Source organism: Myotis nattereri (genome assembly GCF_964212035.1).
Source record: "Myotis nattereri genome assembly, chromosome: 14".
NCBI classification, from domain to species: Eukaryota; Metazoa; Chordata; class Mammalia; order Chiroptera; family Vespertilionidae; genus Myotis; species Myotis nattereri.
Window position 1 is genome coordinate 27,294,680 of NC_138089.1, and position 25,377 is coordinate 27,320,056.

The 25,377-nt window shown below is 42.8% G+C and overlaps 1 protein-coding gene and 1 pseudogene across 2 annotated transcripts in view; both read right to left on the reverse strand.

The window, feature by feature from the left end:
- Positions 1-25,377, reverse strand: part of TAMM41 (TAM41 mitochondrial translocator assembly and maintenance homolog) — a 79,416-nt gene that overhangs the window by 4,730 nt on the left and 49,309 nt on the right. The window lies entirely within an intron of this gene.
- On the reverse strand, positions 3,844-5,949 carry LOC308529772 (prothymosin alpha-like; annotated as a pseudogene). The gene has a single exon. The product of its transcript is annotated as a prothymosin alpha-like (transcript).

Genomic DNA, 25,377 nt, shown 5'->3' on the forward strand with positions numbered 1-25,377 from the left:
TGCTTATTTATTGACTTCTCTATCTCCCTCTAGGAACTGTAAACCCAATATCCCCAGTCACATTTTTACTGTCCTTAGTATATGCTAAATTAATATTCACATAATCGCTTGTCTTTATCTTTGATCAGAACAATGAATTGCCACATTGTTCTTTGGTAAGTACAATGAGTTGTGGCAACAACATGAGTTGCCACTTCACATCCACTAAAATGGCTAAAGCAATATCAAGTGTTGGCAAAGACGTGAAGCAATCAAAACTCTTATAACAGAAACTGTTAGGCACTTTTTATAAATATTTAAAAATTTAAACATATACTTATTATGTGACTCTGCAATTTTACAGCTAGATACATATCCCACAGAAATGAAACATTTCAAAAACATTTGTAAACAAATGTCAGGACAGCTTTATTTATAATAATCAAAAACTATAAACAAAGTAAGTGTCGATCAATAGGTAACTAGATAAACTGTGATATAGTCATACAATGAAATACTACTAGATACTACTCGGCAATAAAAGGAATGAACTGATACATGCGATGACATAGATAAATCTCAAAAACATTATGCTGAGAAAAAAATAGATACAAAAGACTACATACTGTATGATTTCATCAATAGGAAATTCTAGAAAAGATAAATCGAATCTTTGGTGCTGTAAATGAATTACCTGGGATGGTACTTAGAAGGGATTGACTGCAAAGAGGCATAAGGGAACTTTCTAGAGTGGTGGAAATAGCTTAATCTTGATTGGTGGTTACATAGCCATACACATTTGTCAAAAGTCCTTGAGCTGTACATTTTAAATAGACCTAAATTAGACTTCAATAAGATTAAAAAATGAGTCTACTCAGTATTTACATTTCAAACACTAGAATCCCACTCTTCAGCCTCAAAGAAATTAGAATGTCTCATGATAATGTTATTTATATGTTTTGTACTTTTACATCCAGCAACAAAATGATAGAGAAAAAAAGAAACAAAAAATGACATTTTTGCGAGCTTTCTCTCCTGTGGGGGCTATCAGATGGGTCATCTAAATGGTATGATAGAGAGTGTGAGACGCAAGCCCGTGGCAATCATTTTGCTACCACAGTGAGAGCCTGGAGGGTGCGCTGCCTGGCATGGTCTTACAGGTATTATCATTTGACCCTCAGCACCTGAGGAAGTAGATCTTATTGCATTCATGTTTACAGTTGAGCAAAGATTTCTTAAACACATTTCTTGTCACACAGTCAGTAAGTGGTGGAACTAGGACTTAAACCTAAATCTGTCTCCAAAGTCTTTTGACTACAAACCTGGAAACTGGAATCCTATATTTCTGTAAATATAGGATTTGGGTCCCAGCCACCAAAGCCTGTTTCCTTTGTTTGACAATGATTAGGGTCTCCCCAGGAGAGTCCCTGAATTCTGTGCAACTCTGACCTACATAGGTAAAACATAGACAAGCCAGTCCGTTGTTATTACACTTCATCAGGATCTGCTAGCAGATTTTTTTCTCTTTCAGCAATTTCTTTCTTTTTATTTACAGTTGTGTTCAATGCAAACCAATTCCATCACAGAGAAGTTACCATGAATCAAAGTGTAAACACACACACACACACACACACACACACACACACACACACAATGTACAATCTAAAACAGATGTCCACCAATCAGATATGAAGCAAAAGGGAGTGTTCATTTATACCCATAGTAGCCTGAGATCACGATGCCTTCTAAAGATGGCAAGAACTGACTTGGTTCTTAAGACTAGTCGTCATAGGTTATGTGTGATTCCATCTTTTGAGTAATCTAAAGTAGTCAGACTCATAGGCGAGCAGAGATGGTGGCTGCCAGGGGCTGCAGGTAGGGTCGGGAGAGGAGGAGTTGGTGAGGTGCAGGTTAAGGGTCCTAAGTTTTAGTTATGCAAGGTGAATACTTTTTGGAGATCTGCTATACAAGCATAGTGCCTATAGCTAACAATATTGTATCGTCTACTTAAAATTTCCTAATTTAAAGGATAGATCTTATGTGAAGTCTTACCATACACAAAATAATCATAATAATAAAGGAGCCCTAGCTGGTTTGGTTCAGTGGATAGAGCGTCGGCTTGTGGACTGAAGGTTCCCAGGTTCGATTCCGGTCAAGGGCCCATGCCTGGGTTGGGGGTTCAATCCCCAGTGGACGGTGTGCAGGAGGCAGTCAATCAATGATTCTCTCTCATCATTGATGTTTCTATCTCTCTCTCTCCCTCTTCCTTCCTCTCTGAAATCAATAAAAATATATTTAAAAAAATAAAATAAAATAAAGAGACAGAGGCAACTTTGAGAGGTGATAGATACATTCATGGCCTTGAAGGTGGTAATGATTTCACAGGAGTGTACTTAGCCCCAAACTCATCAAGTTGTATCCATTAAATTTGTGCAGCTTTTTACATGTTAAGCATACCTCAATAAAGTGGTTTTAAGAAATAGCTGCCCTTACCTGACTGGTGTGGCTCAATGATTGAGTGACAGACCAATGAACCAGGAGGTCAGGGTTTGATTCCCAGTCAGGGTACATGCCTGGATTTCAGCTCAATCCCAGTGAGGGGTGTGCAGGAGGCAGACAATCAATGATTTTCTCGCATCATTGATGTTTCTATTTCTCCCTTTCTCTCCCTCCCTCTCTGAATTTAATTTAAAAATATATATTTAAAAAGAAATGGCTGCCCTGGCTCTGGCCGGTGTGGCTCAGAGGTTAGAGTGTCAGCCTTGTGTAAAAGAGTCACGGGCTTGATCCCCGGTCAAGGGCATGTACCTGGGTTGCAGGTTCGATCTCTGGCCCAGGTCGGAGTGCGTGTGTGAGGCAACCAATGGATGCATCTCTCTCACATCAATGTTTCTCCCTTTCCCTAGTCCCTCTCCCTTCCCACTTCCCTCCCTTCCACTCTCTCTAAAAGTTGGGTGAGGATTAACAAAAAATTTTTTTAAATGACTGCCCTAGAAGGTGGTGAACCTCAGAGAGCAGACCTACAACAGGAATGTCCTTGGTGCACCTGAGGAGAGAGGAAGGTTATGTGTCTGATCGGAGTGAAGCAGAGCCAGAGGGAGTTAGGTAGGCAGCCAGACCACCTGGGCCCTGTGGGTAGCAGCAGGGAGTTCAGATTTTTTCCCAATGCAATGGGAAGCCCACATTCTCCTCGTATTCTTGTTTGCCTCTGGTTTTTTATTATGTGTGGGCTTCTTTTTCTTCACCTGCCCCTGAAGTGTTGCTATTCTCCCAGCCTCTCTCCCTAGCCTCTTGTAACCATTCTACTTGGGAGAATCTTTTTTGTTTGTTTGTTTGTTTTGTTAGAACAACTCAGCAAAATAAAATTCCCGTTTATTGTTGGACAACATTGTTTCATGCATACATCAAACGGGCCAAAAAATAAAAATAAACAGCAACTTCATAGACAAAAAAAGGGACAAAAGAAACCTTTTTATCTTTGGCCTTTGTAACCATCTCATACAAACCAACTGCTTATAGTATAGCTACGTACATACACCAAAAGTTGCTGGATGCTCGGAATAAGACTTTTTGTTGTTGTTTGTTTTTGCTTTTTTTACAAGGTTTTTTTTCTCCTTTGAGATTATAGTGAACATGGTCACACCACAAGTAAAGTCAGAAGTAGGACAGAGAATGCTCCAAAGGCTGGTTTGTGGTCCCAAGATCATTAAAAATGGCTGACCCCTAACAGTATGGACAAAAATACAAAATGTAAATAAAAATACAAACAAATTTCCCTTTTTAAAGTACTTTTAAGAAAAAAAAGCAGGGCCTTGCAAGTTTTGGTTCTTTTTTCCTCCACTGTTGCAAATTCACGTTGCGGTTTTGGTTGGGTGGTGATGAGGGTGTGTCACCTGCCCGAGGTGGGTGGGCGGGCGGGCAGGCAGGCGGGAGTCTCTACTTGAAGGTGACCAGGTTTAGATTCTGAGACGGGAAGTGGAGGGTGAATAGGTCACGGTGGCCTTGTTTTTAAATTTAACTTTTCCTTTTTTTGCTGTCTAGTCATCCTCATCGGTCTTCTGCTTCTTGGCGACAACATCGTCACCCTCATCCTTCTCAGCTGCTCGTTTGCCCGTAGCTGCCTCAGCCTGCCCATCTTCATCTCCATCCCCTTCCTCACCATCCCCTTCCTCTTCCTCCTCCTCCTCCCCTCCTTTTTCCTCTTCTTCATCTACCTCATTGTCAGCCTCCTGCTCCCCATTTTCCTCATTAGCGTTCTCTTCGCAGGTGCATCGCTTCCATTCTCTGCCTCCTCCACAACTTCCTTCTCCTTTAAGGCCTTGGTGGTGATCTCGGAGCTGGTGTCCATGGCCGGCTGTGTCTGACATGGTGGGACACGCCGGTGATCCCATGCAGCCGATTTTTTTTTCTTTTTTTAAGCGAGAGTTGGAGGATTCGGGCAAAGAAGCTGCCAGAGTGGAGGGGCGGTGGAGGGGTTGCAGCGAGCAGAGAGGCAGCTGCAGGAACCTTGGGGGAATCTTGATTGCCCTCAGTTGGCAATCGAGACCTTTTTCCTGGGCCTCAGGTATCAAACGCAGGCTGCACCCTCCAACCGCCCATCGCATAGTCTCCTCACATTTGTGCAAAGCTCCCCACCCCGTCTCTCCCGCTCAGTTAATAACACGACCTGCTACCTAGACATCCAACCTAGAAACCAGGGCATCATTGAGTCCCTCCCTCTCTCTCATCTCCGATAGCCAATCAACGATCAATTTTTTTAAAGCCTCCTAAATATTCCTAAATCTCTCTTTTCCTCCCGGTCCTGCCTAATGCAGATGGCACTCCTAAACCAGTGACCATAGCTCCTCCATGGATAGTGGCAATAGCCCCCTAATCCTCCCCCACCCCAGTCCCCTTCCCCTCAAACTTGCTGTTCTGGCCCTTACCACCAGTGAACTTGCTTAAATGTAAGTCTGCCCAGGATGAACCCGGGAAAGACTGAATTCACAACCTCCCCACTCCCACCCTCCTTCCTGGCCTTGGCAGATGCCTAAACTGAGATAACAAAAGGAAGCCCTGAGAATGGGATTCAGACACAGAAAGAGATGAGACTCGGCATAATAACACCTAGGAGATATGCACAGAGGGCCACCATCTCTGCTTTGTGAAAAGTATGGAAATTGTGCATGCCTCCCCCATATGAATTACAGCTCCGAGCCATTGCTCTCTCCCAACTGATCCAGGAAGAAACTAGGAAGAGTGGGCTCTTGGGAGGGGGAAGGAATGGAAAAGGACTAAGGGGATTGAGGAGCTGGGGGGCGAGAAAGAGAGAACAGAAAAGTGAAATCGAGAGGTTTTGTTTCCCAGGAACTGTGAGAGGATAGCACAGTGGTCAGGGGACACAGTCTCACTTGCTCAGGAGGGCGGGGTGGTCAGATGAGGAGAATGGCCTGTGAGTGCTCTGAGCACTCTGGATACTGTCAGGTGAGAACAGTCACCTTGAACGTGAGAGAAGGGCCTGTTCATGTGTCCCTGTGACTGATGTGTACTTGATGGCCAGCACTAAGGCTGCCTGATGATGTACCCCTCCCCTCACTAGTAAGAGGTCACTGTGCTGTAAAAGACCCTCTACCCATACACTTTTCCCACCTTCTCTCTCACCTTGTCTGGGATGGATTGTTGCCCTCCAGTGAGCGTCTCCTAGCTCATCATTCTCCAATACTACCTGCAATGATTTCACCCCATAAAGCATACACTCCTGCCCATCTCCTGGCTACTTACTGTCTATTCATCTTTATGACAAACATTAGATGTTTAAGTATTATTACATAATAGGGAGAAAAGCCATGTTTGGGCATCACACAGTCCTGGATTAAAACCCCAGCTTTACTGTAACACCTTCGCAACCATTTTGTCTCTTATTATCAGTAGAGTGATGGTCACTTTTTGCAGGTCTTTCTGAGGATTAAGCGAGCTTATTTAACATGTCTGGCACATAGTAGATACTCAATAAATATTAGCTCTCTTTCTTACCCTTGAATTACTCAATAAATGTTCTAATTCTATAGTCATTGAACAGCCACTGTGGGATACCACCAACGTTATCTGTTAGCATTGCCTTTCCCTTCTTCCTAGACCTCTCTTTACTGGTTAACTTGAGTGCAATCCTCATTTATTATATACTGGGGGTGATGCATGTTCCATGCAGAGTAACAGGCAGAAGCTATCCCTTACTGGGTGGCTACCCTGTGCCTGGCCTTCACAAGGTGCTTTCCAGTAGTGTAGTCTCTCGGTTAATACTCACAATGACTTTTGGGGTCAGTAGTATTAATCACTCTCCTATATACGGCCAAATCAAGATTTTGAGAAGTAAAAAAACTTTCCTGAAGTCACACAGCCAGTAATTGATAGAACCAAGATAGAAATCCGGTCTTCCAGATTCCAAAGCCAGTGTCTTTTCAAATAGACCACATTTCCTTTCATGAAAAATATAATCTACACTAATAAAAGAGAAAAATGGTAATGGCGTATGGCAATACCATTTTCATTGGCTAATCGGGGCTATATGCAAATTAACTGCCAACTAAGATTGGCAGTTAACTGCCAACAAGATGGTGGCTAATTTGCATATGTAGGCACAATGCAGGGAGGCGAAAGGGAAAGCAGGAAGAAGTCCCCTGCCACTGACAGTGATCGGAAACCCAGGGGGGAGCTTATAACTCTGTACATGCATTAATTAACCTCTGCCAACATCCTATGAAGTAGTTACTATTGTTAATTGCTATTTTACAGAGGAACTGTTGCATAAAGAGGCTTTGCCCTGCCCCGAGCCATGACCAGAGAATCAGGCGCCTTTGCCGCCCTGGCCAGTGATAGCAGGAAGTAGGGGTGGAGCCAGCGATGGGAGCTGGGCACGGTCGAAGCTGGCAGTCCCAGGAGCTAGGGGTCCCTTGCCTGGGCCTAAAGCGAAGCCCACGATCGCGGCGCCCCCCGCTGCCACTGCAGGTCCCCGCTGCCCGGGCCGGACGCCTAGGCCAGAGGCGTTAGGCCTGGGCAGGGGCGGAGCCTGCAACCGCGGGGAGCTGGGGGTCCCCTGCCCAGGCCTGACACCTCTGCCGGAGGCCTCAGGCCTGGTCAAGGGGCCGATCCAGTGATTGGTGATCGGAGGGTGATGAGGGTCAACTCCTCTGGCTGAGGCATCAGGCCTGGGTGGGGGGCGGAGCCAGGGATTGGGGGGATATGATGGTCCCCTTGCCCAGGCCTGAAGCCTGGGTCAGAGGGGTCAGGCTTGGGCGGGGGGTGGAGCAAGCGATCAGAGAAAGATGGGGGTCCCCTGCCCAGGCATGATTCCTGGGCCAGAGGCCTCAGGCCTGGGTGGGGGCCAGAGCCAGTGATCGGGGGGAGATGGGGGTCCCCTGTCCAAGCCTGACACCTCTGGCGGAGGCGTCAGGCCTGGGCAAGGGGCCGATCAGGCGATCGGAGGGTGATGGGGGTCAGCGCCCGAGGGCTCCCAGTATGTGAGAGGGGGCAGGTTGGGCTGAGGGACACTCCCCGCCACACACACACCCAGTGCACGAATTTCGTGCACCGGGCCCCTAGTATAACAATAATAGTGATAGAAGTAGTTAATGCTTAGCGGTTACCTATTTGCTGGGAACTATTATAACTCTGTACATGCATTAATTAACCTCTGCCAACATCCTATGAAGTAGTTACTATTGTTAATTGCTATTTTACAGAGAGGAACTGATGCATAAAGAGGCTAAATAACTTGCCCAGATCACTTAAAGCCGAATCTGTTTGTATATGTATGTTGTGAAATGTTAGTCATCAATCTATGACAAGCATTAGATGTTTATCTTTTTTCTTCAATAAACATAAGATCCATGATCAAAAGAGAAAGAGAAGCCCTGACCAGTTTGGCTCAGTGGCTAGAGCGTTGGCCTGTGGACTGAAGAGTCCCAGGTTCGATTCCAGTCAAGGGCATGTACCTTGGTTGCAGGCACATCCCCAGTAGGGGGTGTGCAGGAGGCAGCTGACCATGTTTCTCTCTCATGGATGTTTCTAACTCTCTATCCCTCTCCCTTCCTCTCTGTAAAAAAGAAAAAAAAAAGAAAGAGAGAGAGAGAGAGAGAGAAAGAGAATAAGTAGGAAAGTTTTAGAAACCTTGATGTGCTAGAGCAGGGAAGGGGAACGTCAGGCCCACGGGCCATATGAGGCACATAAAATCATTTGGTCTGGCCCTGGCAAGGCATTAGGGGTGAGTTAATTAAATGTTTGACCAAATATAGCAGGCTAATTTTTAAGTTGATAATTTGTATGGCCCACAAATGATGTTATAAATATCCAAACGGCTCCTGGCAGGAAAAAGGTCCCTTCCCCCCCCCCCCCCCCCGCCCCGTGCTAGAGGGCTGATTGCTGTTATGCTGAAATTAAAGTGAGGGGAGATTCTGAGTGTACTCAGGGTTTGAAAACCAGCGAGTGCTATTCTCCTGGAACTCTGGGGTTGCAGTGGAGGCCATCACCTCAGAAGGGCAGGCTAGATCCTGAGGGTCACATGGAGGCAAAGGAACCGGCACACTGCAGTGTGTCACCCACCCCTGGAGACCTATAGAATCAAAGATGATTAGCAGCCCAAGACAGCAAGGACAGACTCTTCCAACCAGCAAGCAGAGCCAACGACTTGCGCAATCCCTGGGGAGTGTGTGACCATGATGTCACCTTGTTTATTCCCTGCTAGGGAATCAGGCCCCACTGGGCCTTGATTAACTGCCGGCCACAGACAGCAAAATGACAATGCTTTTTAACGTATTCTTCAGGCCATCAGGAGCTCCCCATCTGAAAGTCACTCCGAAGTAAATCACAGGGATGTTTAATCTTTGCTCTGATTCTGCAATTTAGAAGCAATTCTGTGCCACTTCCCTTCAATCACTGGGCATGTCACCCCTTAAGTGCAGTGTGGAAATCATTCATGCAGACAACATGTATTCAGTAAGTCTCTTATACGTGTATTCACTGAATAGGTGCTCAGGATATGTTGGTGAATAAGAATTATGTGGTCCGCCCGGGTCAGGTAGCTCAGTTGGTTAAAGTGTTGTCTTGATATGCCAAGATTTCGGGTTTGATCCCTGGTCAGGGCACATGCAAGAAGCAAGCAATGAATGCATAAATAAGTGGAATGACAAAATTGATGTCTCTTTCTCTCTCTCTCAAACCAATCAATAAAAAAACCTTTAAAAGAATAATATGGTCCCAGTGAGTTAGGAACTGAATCTAGTTGGGAAAGGGAACATTTAAGAAACAGAGACTGGCCGGTGTGGCTCCGGGGTTGTGCATTAACCCATGAACCAAGAGGTCACTGGTGCGATTCCCAGTCAGGGCACATGCCCAGGTTGCAGGCCCAATCCGCAGTAGAGCCGTGCAGGGGGCCGTGCAGGGGGCAGCCAATTGATGTTTCTCGCTCATTGATGTCTCTATCTCTCTGTCCCTCTCCCTCCCTCTCTTTCTAAAATCAATAAAAACATATTTTAAAAAAAGAAATAATTAGAGTTCTATTAGGAGTTTTTAAAGGAGATGTATATAGAGAGCCATGGAAGCATACAATAGGGGTCTCAACTCCATCTCAAGAGGGCAGAGGATACTTCTCTGCAGAATTGATGTGAGGGGCTTCAGGGATTTTTGTGTGTGTGTTTTTAATTTTTTTTAGGCTCTAGCTGCAGCCCCTCTCCTAAGATAACTTTGTATTTTTTATTTTATTTTATTTTTTTTAAAATATATTTTATTGATTTTTTACAGAGAGGGAGGGAGAGAGATAGAGAGTTAGAAACATCGATGAGAGAGAAACATCGATCAGCTGCCTCCCACACAGCCCCCACTGGGGATGTGCCCGCAACCAAGGTACATGCCCTTGACCAGAATCGAACCTGGGACCTTTCAGTCCGCAGGCTGACGCTCTATCCACTGAGCCAAACCGGTTTCGGCTATATTTTTTATTTTAGATTCAGAAATTTCAGGCCAGGTCTCCAAACAGATTCAACAGAAAACATAAACACACACATGCCCTCTCATTGGCAGGGTGCTGTGTTGGGGCTTTGGAGTTTCCCTCCTCTCCACGTTTCCCAGCATCCAGGGTTAGGGAAGGCAGGCCAAGGCCCCAGCAGGCACACACACTGTAGCCTAAGGCAGCACAGTCAGTATTTCCGCTGCCGGGGGAAGAGACTACTCCCTGAGGACCACAGTTGGGGGCTGGTGGGGCTGGGGTCCCGAGTCCAGGCTGAACAGGTCCCTGCCGGTACGAAGGATCTGCTTCTCCAGCTTCTTGTGTCGCTTCATGTCTGAGAGGACTTTGTCCAGGCGGGCTTCCCGTTTCTGCTCCGGGCTGAGCTTCCTGTGGAATTCTCTTCAGGGATTTTTGGTTTTTAAGGGGAAAAGAAACTTTCAAGGCTTTTTAGCAGGGAGTGGCATGATCTTATCTGCAGTGTGGGGAATGAGTGGACTATCCTAGCTGCAGTATAGGGGATGGGTGGAAGGAAGGCAAAAGGAGAAATGGGTAGACGAGGCGAGAGGCTACCATAGCTGTGGACATAAGAAATAAAGGTGTTTTGGACTAGGATTGAGGTGGTGGGGATGAGGGCAAGTAAATGGGTTTGAGAAACATTTAAGATCAAGAATTAACAAGATTTGGTAAGATTGAAAGGAGTAATGATGGAAACGCAATTATAGCCCTGGCTGGTTTGGCTCAGTGGATGCAGTGTCGGCCTGCAGACTGAGGGGTCTAAGGTTCGATTCCAGTCAAGGGCATGTACCTTGGTTGCGGGCACATCCCCAGTAGGGGGGGGGGGTGGTGGTGGTGCAGGAGGCGGCTGATCGATGTTTCTCTCTCATCAATGTTTCTGGCTCTCTATCCCTCTCCCTTCCTCTCTGTAAAAAATCAATAAAATATAATTTTAAAAAAAGAAATGCAATTATAGCTCATCTTTCTCAATAAAAATATTTGTCAAGGGACTCACCTGCATATGTTCAATATTACTTAGTTCCCTTCTGCAGTAGTTAGGTAAAAGGAATGACTGCCCATTTAGGAGCTCACAGGTTGATCAATGGGGCTTCCATTCTTTTAGAAAACACTTATTAGGCATCTTTCATGTGCCAAACACTGTGCTGGGCACTGGGAATACAAACATAAATGTGACACAGTCTCTATTTTGGAGAGGAAAGAGCAGTGGAATGGGCAGACATGGTTCAAATTCCCGTATCACTACCTCCTGGGAAGATCTGATTGAACTACTTTAAACTCTGGAGCCTCCGTTTTCTTATTGCAACATGGGAATAAAAATACCTGACTGCCAGAATTGGTATATGGATTAATGAGAAAATGTATGGAAAAGAAGTGCAATGTGTCATTCAATAAATATTAATTTCTCCCACCTCTCCCCAGCTCCTCCCCCTTCCAGGTTTAAGCACCTAGACCAAAAAAAAAATAAAAAATAAAAAATAAAAAAATTATAAATCAGGTTTAAGAAGGCATTCCTCAGTAGAAAAACCACAGTGAGATGAGGGATCTAATAACAATATTTCCAGAACATACAATTGTAGTCTTTCTGGATGGGCAAGTTGCTGCTCTCTCTGAAAGTTTTTCAATTTAAGGAAATAGTATACCTTCAAACAAAAAGCTTGCTTTTGTCCCTATAATGCAAGCAATTACCTACTCCTCTCCCCAGGGCTGGCATTAACCCAACAGCTGTTGAGTATACATTGCAAGACATGCTAGAGTTCCTGGTTACTCCTATAATCCTAAAAGCAACTCAACATTTCCTCCTGACTTCAACCACCAACTGAGTTAGGAGCTTTCTTTCCTTTCCTTCCTTAACACAATGATTTTACTTTCTCATTTCCAGTATTTGCTTCTTTTTCATATTCATTTTTCATTGTTTCCCATTTTTACTTTATGATTTTTCCAGTTTCATTGAGAAATAACTGACATACCACTTTCATTTTCAACTGTCCTCCCTTTTTATAAAAAATAGATGCTATTTCTCCCTCTATCCCTAAGAGGACCGTAAATATAATTATCTTAAAGTCAACTTCTGGATGCTTTATTATTTTCATTTTACCAGGAATGAATTTATCTCTTGATTGTTGATTTTGTTAGGCTCTCCATTTCTGCATTGATTTTTGCTTATAGACTTTGGGATTTTGGTTTGCACATTCATTTTGAGGGCACATTTCCCATTTTGTCCTCCCCAGTCTCTCTGCTACATTGCTTTGTTCCCTGTCCAGCAGTTTCTGGTTGCCTCCATCCAGTCCCTTACGCGCCTACTCCAGAACTAAGTATTATGTCGGTGCCTTGGGTACCCATCCAATACTGGGCTCTCCACCCACATAGGAGAAATGCAAATCTAGGCACCAAGTCACTGAAAAGGCTTGCCCAGGTCTTGGCCTCTCCATCCCCCAGGGAACATACCTTTATAAGCCATAAGTCTAAATAGCTGACAGTTGCAGGTTTCTTAGCCTCCTTACATAAGTAGAAGGTATATGACTGAGTGAATGTGTATGTTCTTGTGCGTGTGTGAACAAAGAGAACACGCTTCCCCAGCCCCTGATTTCAAGCAGAGGGCCTAAGTGTGGCCTTTCATAGTGCTTAGTGCTCTTGCCGTTCCTGCTACTACACAAAAACCCAATTCCTGGTCACCTCGGCCTGCTTCTCCACCCAGAGCCCGGTAGCCCAATTATCGCTCATGTATGTGTTTCATGTCTTCTCCACAGATACATATATATTTTACTGTAGCTATGGTTTTCTCTCTCTCTTTTAATACTTTATACTTTTATATATTTGGAGCAGGGAAAGCCTCAAAGCATGACTTTATGACACCACCTTGACCAGAAGCCTCCCTGATCCTCTGCACTTGTTACATGGCATTACAAATGTTTACACCACTGACTCCACTGCTTGCCCAGAGTCATAGGTCAAGTTGTAGAGACAGGATTTGAACCTTAGTCGACTGACTCTTATTTAGAATACTGAGGAATACAGCCCTGTGTATCGCCCCATCACTAGTGCCTTGCACAAAAATTAGGTGCTCAGTTCATGTGTTTTGAGTGACTTAACCTTAGATTCCCATTGCTGTCTTCTAGATGTATCATCGTCCCCCTTCTCCCCTTCCACCAAGCTAACCCAGTGGCCCTCTCTTTAGAAATGTAAGATCAGCGAACCCCCAATTCTTACCTATCCTCCCTTTCCTGTGTTCATGACAAATACCACCATCGGTCAGAGAACTCTCCTTTAATGCCTGGACCTCGCTGCATCACCCTACTTACCTAGTGCTTCAAGCACTCATTATTCATTGATGAGCATCTGCCCTCCCAGTATAGACACAAATTTCTCTTTTACCACATAAAGGCCCTAAAGCTCTCAGAAGACAAAACACGGAGGCATTAATAAATTAGTGGTCTCCCTCTATTGTTCTGGAATTTTTACTTCCTACTCTAACTTTGGCCTAAAATATGAAAAGTAAACACATCTAGATATAATACAATTCTGTGATCCTGGGTAATCTGCAAATAGCCCACAACTGAGAACATTATCTATAATTTCCTATAATGTTATCTTCTATTTGAATAAACTTTACTTTCTCTTACTTAATTTCACACTCAACCAATGAGGTAGGCTTTATTATTTATTTCTTACAGGTGAGGAAACTCATAGAGAGGTTAAGTGACTTGGCTAACATCACACAATGGGTAAGTTGCAGAACCTGTACTAAAACCCAGATCCTTTTTTATTTTTTAAATTAAAAATTTTGTTGCCCTAGCCAGTTTGGCTCAGTGGATAGAGTGTTGGCCTGCAGACCAAAGGGTCCTGGGTTCGTTTCTGGTCAAGTTCATGTACCTTGGTTGCAGGCTCCTCCCTGGCCTAGGCCCTGGTTGGGGCGCATGCTGGAGGCAACCAATCTATGTGTTTCTCTCACATCGATATTTCTCTCTGTCTTTCCCTCTCTCTTCCATTCTCTCTAAAAATCAATGGAAAAATATCCTCAGGTGAGGATTAAAAAAATTTTGTTGTTAATTTATTAATGTGAGAGAGAGGGAGGGAGAGAGACATCTAATTGTTGTTCCATTTATTTAGCTTTTTTTGTTGTTCTTGTTGTTCCACTTATTTATGCATTCATTGGTTGCTTCTTGTATGTTCCCTGACTGGGACTGACCCCACAAACTTGGTGTATCGGGACCATGCTCTAACCCACTGAGCTATCTGATCAGGGCCATATTTTTTTATTCCTAATTTTTATATTGCCTAGTATATCAGCACTATTTCTATTATTCCACTGTTTTTCTAAAACAATACTTTTCAAGTACCAGTCACATAAAGAGGACCTTCATAATAATTTTTGTTCCAGTATTATCTTTGACGAATATGATAAAACAGTCACAGAATCACTGTTTTTTATTTATTACAGACCCCTATTTTGTGTGTGTGTGTTTTGCTGTTGTTGCTGTCTTTTTGCTTTTATATTGCATAGGTTCGGTACTGTGCTGTGCCTGCCGGAGGATTGGGACTGTTTGGCATCCTCAGTGCTCAGTGAGGTGCCAGGCTCGACACATGTCTGCAGAGCTGTTTGAAAGTTATCCCCAAGGTTACACAGCCTTAATGCTCAGGTGTGTGCTGAGTTTCCAAAGTCATATAATCTTACTTTTTAAAAATAAAGACAGAGAAAATGGATACCCAAATTTAAATTGTATATAAGCCTCTTCATATATAAGACACCACAAATCACACACATTTTTAAAAAATAGTTTTTTGGTGTTTTGTGGTTTTTTTTTAGCACAGGTATCCTGAGTTTTAGGAAGGAAAATGCAGTTGTTGTGGGATCACGATTAGTATGAAATGCTTCGTGACTCAGCCAACCACTAGCTGACCTCAGGATGCAAACCTTAGCTGGCCTCATCCCTCCTGGGGTTTTTCCACACTGTTTTTTATAGCTTTCATTTCAAATAATATTAGCTTGAGCCGCCAATGTAACCAAGCCTTTGTTCTCCTCTGATTGTTCCTCTAGCAGAACTGACAATAGGAGCCTTTTCTCTGGCTCTGGTTAAATACAAATCCATTATCAAGTGGACCCAGGGACCTAGTGGGCTCAAGGCTTTTACCACCAACCCCAGTCACCTAAAAACATATGTCAAGGACAACAGTATAAATCACCATGCTTGGTATTATCATCATCATGATAACTACCACTTATTGAGTCCTTACTATGGGGGCAGGTATTCTACTGAGCCTTTTACATGAATTAGCTAGTCATGTAATTTTACCCTTCACAATAACTATGGAGAAGCTTCTACAATTTTCTTTCTACAGATAGTGAAATTGAGACTCAAAAATTTAGAAAAGTATACATGTGCAGTTATGATAAATAATAGAGAGAGATCCCATGTCACTTTTACCCAGCTTTGCCCAGGGGAAACATCTTGCAAAACTATACTACAAAAAAGACACATATGTAATACCCTTTGTAATACTTTAAGCAATAAAAAAATAAAAATAAATAAAAACAATAACAAAAACAAAAAAAACCTATACTATAATTTCCCAACCAGGATATTGAATTGGTAGAATTCACAGATTTTGTTTTTGTTGTTAATCCTCACAGGAGGATATTTTTTTCCATTGATTTTTTAGAGAGAGAGTATGTGTGTGTGTGTGTGTGTGGGGGGGGGGGATGGGGGGTGGAGTGGGGGTGCAGAGAGGGAGAAACATCCATTGGTTGCCTCCTGCACATGAGCCTGCAACCGAGGTATATGCCCTTGACTGGAATCGAACCCAAGACCCTTCAGTCCACAGGCTCTATCTACTGAGCAAAACTGGCTAGAGCGAATTCACAGGTTTTAGCTCTTATTCAATGTGGCATACTTTCTTTTAAAACACTTATAATCCACATACCATAGACTTAACACATTTAAAGTATGCAGTTCAATTACTTTAGCATAGTCACAGTTTTACAACCGCTGCCACTACCTAATTCCAGAACATTTCATCAACCCCAAAAGAAACTCCCTACCCATTAGCAGTTACTGCTCATTTCTTTCCCACGCCACCCCCACTAAAAATAGACCACCATTATTCTACTTTCTGTCTCTATAATTTGCCTATTCTATAATGTCATATAAATGTAATCATACCTATGTGGCCTTTTGTGGCCTTTCATTGAGCATAATGTTTTCAAAGTTCATCTATTTTGTAGCACGAATCAGAATTACATTCCTTTTTAAGGCTGAATATTATTTCATTATGTGGATTATATCACATTTTTTTTATCCATTTGCCAGTCGATGGACATTTATGTTGTTTCTACTGTTTTGCTATTATGAATGATGTTGCTATGAATATTGCTACACATGTTTTTGTGTGGACAAATGTTTTCATTTCTCTTGGATATATACTTAGGAGTGGAATTGCTGGGTCACAGGATAACTCTGTGGGACTACTAAACTGTTTTCTACAGCATCTGCATCATGTGCCATTCCTGCCAGCAATGTAAGAGTGTTCCAATTACTCCACATCCTCACCAACACATGTTATCTGTCTTTTTTATTAAGGTCACTCCGGTAGGTGTGAAGTGGTAACTCATCATGGTTTTGATTTGCATTGCTCTAATGGCTAATGATGTTGAGTATCTTTTCATGTGCTTATGGGCCATTTGTATATCTTCTTGGGATGGAGGTAGGTTATTTTTTAAAGTTCTGAAGGTACTTGATGATAAAGTGAATGTGACAATGTGTTTACTATATTTTGATATTAGAAGAAAAATATGTATGTTATCTATTTACACACTCACTCATTAGACATCTTCTGAGTAGCTTTGATATTTCAGCTACCAGAAGTACAGAGAGAATAAACCAGATAGTCAATCGTGAGAGGTGGCACAGATAAGGTTCCAGGCACTTTTATAAAAATCTGTTTCAGACTTAACTTATCATCCAGATGATTCATCTACATTTCTGGCAGGGGCAGAAAGGCCGTGAGACAAGGTCCGTGTTCTCTAGCAGCTCACTCTTAGTGGGGAATACAAACACATAAACACATCATTGCAATCCCATATGGTCCATACAATAGCAGTTGTTTGTCTAAAGAGCTACAGGAGCACGGAGGAAGGAGGAATTAACTCTGCTGGGCATCGAGGAAGGAGAGGTGACATGTAACTTTGGTGTTATAGAATGTTGAGACATTTGATAGAGGAAGAAAACAGAAATGCATTCTAGGCATCAGGCACAGCATGAGCTGAGGTGGAGGGTGCAAAGTAAGGATGGAAGGGAGTGCGGGCCAGGCTGTGCAGAGCCACACAAAGGAGCTTCTATCTACAGTGTGGTGTTTTTTTTTTAAGTCTTACTCGAGGATATTTTTTCCATTGATTTTTAGAGAGTGAAAGGGAGAGGGAGAGACAGAGAGAAACACCAATGTGAGAGGCACACATCACTTGGTTGCCTCCTGGACGCGCCCTGACCAGGGCCGGGAGCCTGCCACCAAGGAACGTGCCCTTGACGGAATTGAACTCAGGACCCTTCCATCTGCAGGCCGACACTCTATCCACTGAGCCAAACCGGCTAGAGCTACAATGTAGATTTTGATATATATATTTTTTAAAGCAGAAAAATGGTGAGATTGGATGTGAGATTTAGGAAATTGCTTTGGGGGCAACCAGGTAGATGAATTAGGAGGTTGGCAAATTCTATAAAGGGCCAACTAGTAAATATTTTTGGCCTTGCTAAAATATGATCTTCATCACAACTTCCCAGCTCTGCTGTTATAGTCTGAAAGCAGAATAGACAATACTTAAATGGATAAGCCTGTCTGTGTTCTAACACAGCTTTATTTACAAAACCAGGTGGAGTGGATTTGTCAGAAAGACCATGGTTTACTGACTCCTAGATTGGAACAAAGGAAGAATGAAAGTAAAAAGACTGGACTATCCAGAAGTTCTCTCATTAATGGTGAAAATCAAAATGGAGCAAGGGAACTGAGACTTTTAACTGAGGCAGAGGGTAGCTTTAGACTTCAAGAAGATCAGGTCCTCAACATGGGCTGGGCTGGAAAGTGGAACTGTGCTCCCCACCCCTGGCCCATGTTTCCTACAAGATAAGCCAGAACTCCCTCTCGACCCCAAAGCACATCACTCATTCAGGCCTGATGCAGGCCCTGTGACAGCAACAAGGAGGTGTGCAGTCTAAACCAGTGACAGTCCTGCCAAGGAACCCACAGCCAAGGCAAGGAGAAGCCTAGATAATGAGGCAGAAAGATCATTTGGCTTGAGTTAGGAAGGCTTGACTCCAGTTAATTTAAGGAAGTAATTTGTTCCTGTCACTTCCTAGAATCCAGAGGTGGGATGCGCAGGTGGGCCTGAACGAGAGCCAGGAAAGTTAGGAGCAGGTGCCTTCTTGGCCTCTCTCGGGCTCCATGGACTCTGCAGACTTTGTACACTGGCTTTCTACTTTCCTTGTGCAACCGGCTCATCAGTCAGCGTGGGGTGGAGACACGGAGGTTTATGAGTAGCCTTATAAAAATAGGAGGGCTTTCAAAAAGCCGTTTAAAAGGCTCTGCCTGCCGATGAAAACTGCCAAACTTCTTTGCTCTTGGCTAGGATTATGTCAACTCACGTAACACTGGTTATCCCAGACCCATCTGCTGCTCTGATTGGCTGCTGGTGACATAAGATCAGTTCTCGAAGGTGATTGGCGGGCCAGCTGCCTGGCCACTGACTCCTAGATTAGAACAAAGGAGGAAAGTGGAGGACGTGAACAGAATAGCGCATGCCCAGTATGGGAACAGCCCGGGAAACAACCAATCAACGTCTTTTAAGCGTTGGGCCCATGTTTTAAACAAAAATTAGGTCTTTACGCTTGTGAAATCTCTGTACCTTCCCTGAGGTGCACCTGGGTTCCTTTGTGTTGCTTTTGCCTCCCCTTGCCCCAGGTGTGTCTCTCCCTGGAGACTCGCAGACAGGTGCTGACATGTCTGCCTCCACTCCCAGTCCCCCTCTCTCTGCCCAAACATGCTCTCTGGGGCCCTGCGGTGGGCAGCCAGCTCCCCCCTCTGCAGCCCAGGCCAGGCGGAGCACTCGGGTCCTTCCCTGCTCCACGTGGCCCCGATATCAGCATCTCAAGCTGTGGCCTTGTGCAGCCGCAGGCACCCTCCTTAAGAAATTCTCCAAACAGGGCAAAGCCACCGCGGGAGGAATGCACCTAACAGGAAACAAAAAGGTGCGGGCACAGGTGGGAGGGGAGTGTTTTCTCCAACAGGAACAGTAACTAGGGGTTGGGGACTGGCTCCCCTGGTGAGTCACAGCACATACTCTCCTCTTGGCTGGCTACCAAAGGAGAAGAGAACATCTGCAGTCGTCGGTGGCCTCACGGGACTACGTGGGGCATTTAGCAAGGTTCCGGGTTTGCAGAAGAGCACAGCACAGCACAGCCTGCGAGGGAAGCTGCTGTGGGCTGGGATTCCGTTCCCGGCTCTCAGCAAACTTGCTGTGGAGTTTGGGGCTTCCTCTTTGAGTCTCTGGTTGCCTCCTCTGTTGAATGGGGGAATATAACGCAATCTTATCTAGGCCTTTTCCAGCTCAGTTTTCCCCTCCTCATGGAACACTGCTGTCTCAGGAGCTGGTGAAGTGTTCTGATGCCAAGAATATTACCCCTTCCGGTCCTTTAGTAAGCTCCTACTACGTGCCAGGCCCTGTGCCAGGGCTTTACAGACATTAATGCGAATCTTGAGAATAATCCTGCCAAGAAGGTATTATATCTATCTTAAGAAGAGGAAGCAGTTTCCTAGAAATATAGTAACTTGACCAATGTCACATAGCTAGTGTTCTTTTTTTAAAAACCCTCAAACAAGGATATTTTTTCCACTGAACTTTTTCTTCTTCTTCCTGAGATATAGGAAAGGCAAGTGGCAGCTGCAGATATTATGCTGACCTGAGCTGTCAAAGTCTCTCCAGGTTGCTCTTGCATGCGGTTCTGAACTTTTTTTTAGAGAGTAGATAGGAGGGAGGGAGGAGGAGGGGGAGAGAAAGAAACATGGATGTGAAAGAGACACATAGATCATCTGCCTCCTGCACATGCCCCGACCAAGGCCAGGGATCGAACCTGCAACCCAGGTATGTGCCCTGACCAGGTATGTGCCTCGGGAATCAAACCCGAGACCATTTGGTGTGCGGGTTGACTCTCTGACCACTGAGCAACACCAGCCAGCGCTGCACAGCTAATATTCTTGACTTAAATCCAGGTCTTTCTGACTTTAAAGTCTCCCAAATACGATTTTTTTTTTCTTTTTGATTTGCTTTTTAAAAAAGCTAGTAACTTGTAGTTTGTCAATTTTAAGTTTTTCCCCCCAACATTTTTACTTGATGACTATTATCAAGTACTAGCAGAACACTCAAACCTATTGGCAAAAGGATACTGGAAATGTCATGGAGACAATTGGAAGCTGGAACCTGAATAGCTCAACAGTTTGTTTTCTCCATGAACCAATATGCTTGTGACTGAGATTTTGTCATTTATAACAGTATGCACAATTAATTAAACAGGAGTTTCTAGCCCACTCAGATGCTAAATCCATCAATATATTCTGAGCTAAATCATGGTTCATATAATGAGCAATAGAAATGCCAGTGTTTCATCATCTTCTGCAAAGGAAGCTGACTTTTGGGTGCTCTGCCGCCTAAAACAGGTTTGAGCAGCCTTGGTCTCCCACTCTATGAATGCACACTTTAAGTACAGGAAAACTTCCTGGACAAAACAGAGCCAGGGAAAGCTCTCTCACCACCTTAGAAGCCATAATCCTGGGGGTTGTTTTCTTCTCTTCCCCAGAATCAGAAAACGTTCTTCCCTTTATATGTGCACCTGGAAAGTTTTCCATCAAAACACGCTGACAGGCAAGCCCTCGACCCTGCCAACAAAAGCAGTGATTGAGTCCAGTGTGGCTATTAACTAGATGGCCAGGCTAGCACAAGATCAGCTAGTTGTGCCATGGGCAGAGGAGGGAGCACTTTCCATGAAGCAACCACATGCCCTGCCCCAAGCCCAGGGGAGGAGCCTGCCACCTTCTGACTCCCAAGACTTCCCCTGACCTAACTTCTCTCCCTTTGAGGTTGAGACCATGAATACTTTCCTTATTATTATCTCCAGATGACCTCCCAACACTCCCTGTGGGCTCTGGAGATCTGCTCACCATCTTCCTTTCTGTCACATTCCCTAACACTATCCTGGAGATTGTCCATATGCACGTGAACAATTCACTCTTCAATATGTTTTTCAGGATAGCATTACAATTTCCTCAAGGTGGCCAGGACCTGGCTGTTCTGTAGTCACATCTTTACTATGTAAACTGTTACAAAATTTAAGAGATGTATGCTGAGACGTTTTAAAATAAAATCACGCCAGTGCACTGGTGGAAGTAACTCAATTCAGATCTGGATGTCATGATTATTTACCGAAGTAGTGTGAGCTGGAGCCTAAAGGTAACCATTTGAGCTTTTACTTTTATATTTAGAGCGAATCTAGCTCTAAAAAGGGGTTGGGAATCTCCAAAAAGGAGTTGAGATGCTACTAGTGATGTCAGGATTAATATCACTGCAGTTTTACAAGTAAGGAAACTGAATATTAGAATAAACGTTGTCAAGATCACACAGTAATTTGCATAATGAACACTTGAACTTGAATCTAAGAGGTATAGTGAGAAGAGCACAGTGCAAAATGGGAAAATTAATATCTACCTCTCAGGGTTATTGTAAGGAAAATGACATAACTTATGTAAAGTGTGTGTGTGGCGCGGGGGGGGGGGGGTGGGCGGGCGGGAGGAGGCAGAAGGTACTTAAGCAGTGCTATGTTTACCCTCCTATCTTCAAATTCAGAGTTCTTTTCATTACACCACATGGCCTCTTCCTCACGGAATTCATCAGAGAGGATATTATGTGTAAGTTTTACAATGGAAACAATACTAGAAGTCATTTAATTTGAACCTCATGCCAACCCTTGCATGGTAGGTATTTTCCCTATTTTCCAGGAGAGGAAACCCAACTTCTTAGAGGATACATGATCTCCCAAGGCCACTCAGGTGATAAACAGTACAGTTGGGATTTGAACCCAGGTTTGACTATCCCAGAGGCCACACCTTTCCCATTAACTCACAGTGACTTTCTGAGTTGATAATTAAGGTTCAAACAGCAATAAGCACAGAAAGAATATGTATATGTTACTTCCCTTAGATATGTTAATACTATGTGGAAATATTATTTAGGAACTGGAAGGTGGGATTTTTTCCCTTCTGTCCTGTGAATTAAAAAAGGAAGGTGAAATTGAGAAGAGTGTTAGCTACATAATAATAATAATACATATGTAATCATATGTAAAATAACCATAAAGTTCACATATCAACCTGATGGAAGCAACCTGTTTAGGTACATGTTTTTAAAATAAATGTATTTTAAACGTAAAAACAAGTTAAACATTTCTAAAATTCTCACTTTTTTTGGGAAAAAATATGTGCATTTTTGTCTTGAATAAAAATTTCTTGAAAACATATGTTTGTTGTTCTAGTTAAATAAAATCATCAACAATGTTACTAGCATAAAAACAGACACACAGATCAGGGGAATAAAATAGAGAGGCCATAAATAAAATCAGGCGTATATGGTCAACTAATTTACAACACAGGAGCCAAGAATATACAATGGGGAAAGGACAGTCTCTTCAATAAATGGTGCTGAGAAAACAGCAACATGCAAAAGAATGAAACTGGACCCCTATCTTACACCATACACAAAAAAAATGAACTAAAAATGGATTAAAGGCTTGAATGTAAGACCTGAAACCATAAAACTAGAAGAAAACATAGGCAATAAGCTTCTGACATCAGTCTTAGCAAAGATTTTTGGGATATGACACCAAAAGCAAAAGCAGCAAGCACAAAATTAAAAAAGTGGACTACCTCAGACACAAAAGCTTCTGCCCAGCAAAGGAAACTATAACAAAATGAAAGGGCAACCTACTGAGTGGGAGAAAATCCTTGCAAATCATGTATCTGACAGAGGGTAATATCCAAAATACATAAAGAACTCACACAACTTAATAGTAAAAAAACCCAAAACCAAACAAACAATAAAACTCCGAAATAGTCTGATTAAAGAATGAGCATGGGATCTGAATAGACGTTTTTCCAAAGAAGAGATACAGATGGTCATAGGTACATGAAAAGATACCCAACATCACTAATCATCAGGGAAATTCAAATCAAAACTGCTATGAGATACCACCTCATACCTGCCAGAATGGCTATCATAAAAAAAAAAAAAAAATCAACAAATAACAAATGTTGGTGAGGATGTGGAGAAAAAGGAAGTCTTGTGCACTGTTGTGGAAATGTAAGTTGATAAAGCCATTCTGGAAAACAGTATGGCGTTTCTGCAAAAAATTAAAAATAGAACTACCGTATGATCCAGAAATTTTACTTCTGGGTGTTTATATGAAGAAAACAAAAACACTCAAAAAGATATCTGCACCCCCATGTTCAATGCAATAGCCAAGATACGAAAACAACTTAAGTATTTGTTGACAGATGAAGGGATGAAGAAAATGTGTATATATACAATGGAATATTGTTCAACACTAAAAAAAAAAAAAAAAAAATACAATCTTGCCATATGCAATAAGAATGGACCTTGAGGGAATTATGTTAAGTGAAATAAATCAAACAGAAAAAGACAAATACCATATGATCTCACTTATATGTGGAATCTCAAACAAAAACAAAAACAAAGCCAAGCTCATAGATAGAGAGAATATATTGGCGGTTGCCAGAGGCAGGGGTTGAGGGTGGGCAAAATGGATGAAGGGAGTCAAAAAGTACAAACTTCCAGTTATAAAATAAATAAGTTATGGACGTAATATACAGCACAGTAACTATGGTTAATAACACTGCATTACATATTTGAACGTTGCTAAGAGAGTAAATCTTAAAAGCTCTCATCACAAGAAAAAAAATCTGTAACCATGTATGGTGACTGCTGTTAACTAGACTTATGGTGGTGATCATTTTGCAATATATACAAATATTGAATCATACTGTATACCTGAAACTAATACAAATTGTATGTCAAGTCTGCCTCAATTAAAAAAACTAAACAAAACATCGACATCTCTTACATTTGTGCTAGTTTGTGACTATACGCCTAATTAAAATGGTGAAAATATTACCCCAAACCCTTCTGTGACTTGCTGAAAAGGAAATGGGTCACCTCCCAGTGAATTCACAGTTATCTGCTTCAATGAGCTTCATATTCTGGAATAACTCCAGAATTTGGAGGGGGGAAATTATTTGCTACATCTGGCCCTCCCAAAAAGAAAACCTTAAAATTATTTTTGAGTTAAGAAAGATGCACCATGAAGTTATGTTAAGTAACTAGAGTATACTTAGAAAAGAAAAACTTCCATGGGATCTCCTGTGCTAGAGATCAAATAGGGTCAAAATAAGTATTTAAATCACAATGTAAATGCATTTGATTAAAAAGTTCAATGAAGGTTTTTGAAGTAAGATATAGATTGGGACCCTATTCATTTGGTTTCAATCAGTTTTTCAATGTAATAAATATGCAACTGGCCAAGGAACAGAGGTCAAAACCTCAAATCCCACAGAGCTGGGCAGGTAATGTAAACCAGAGGTCGGAGAGACGAGAGTATGCTCACTTGTAAGACGAGGATAATAAAAATCTACATTTCGTAGTACTGTCATGAGGATTAAATTAGAAGATGCCTGTGAAAAAGCCTTCAGAGACATGTTTATAGCGATTAAGACTGCACAGACAGCAGCCATGGTTTTGTGTAATCTTCGCCAACGGCGTTTGTGAATGACACTACGTCTTAGTGAGTTACCCTTTCTTGAAACACCCACAGTCTTTCTTCTTGCCCATCTGTGATGAAGCTAAGAATCTGACAAACAAGATAGCATAGCGGCATCTAAAAGAGGGAAGTAAAACAAAACTGGCAAGTTTTTGCTTCATCATTTTCCTCAAAAAACTTTTGTGAGAGCTTACTGTGGGCAAGGCATGGTTGACTGGAAGAAATAAATATAGTTCTTACCAGTTATCAAATGAAGAGAGAAACACCTTCCGACTTCAGAAACCAGTGTATAGACCAGTGATGGCGAACCTTTTGAGCTCGGCGTGTCAGCATTTTGAAAAACCCTAACTTAACTCTGGTGCCGTGTCACATATAGAAATTTTTTGATATGTGCAACCATAGTAAAACAAAGACTTATATTTTTGATATTTATTTTCTATATTTAAATGCCATTTAACAAAGAAAAATCAACCAAAAAAATGAGTTCACATGTCACCTCTGACACACGTGTCATAGGTTCGCCATCACTGGTATAGACTG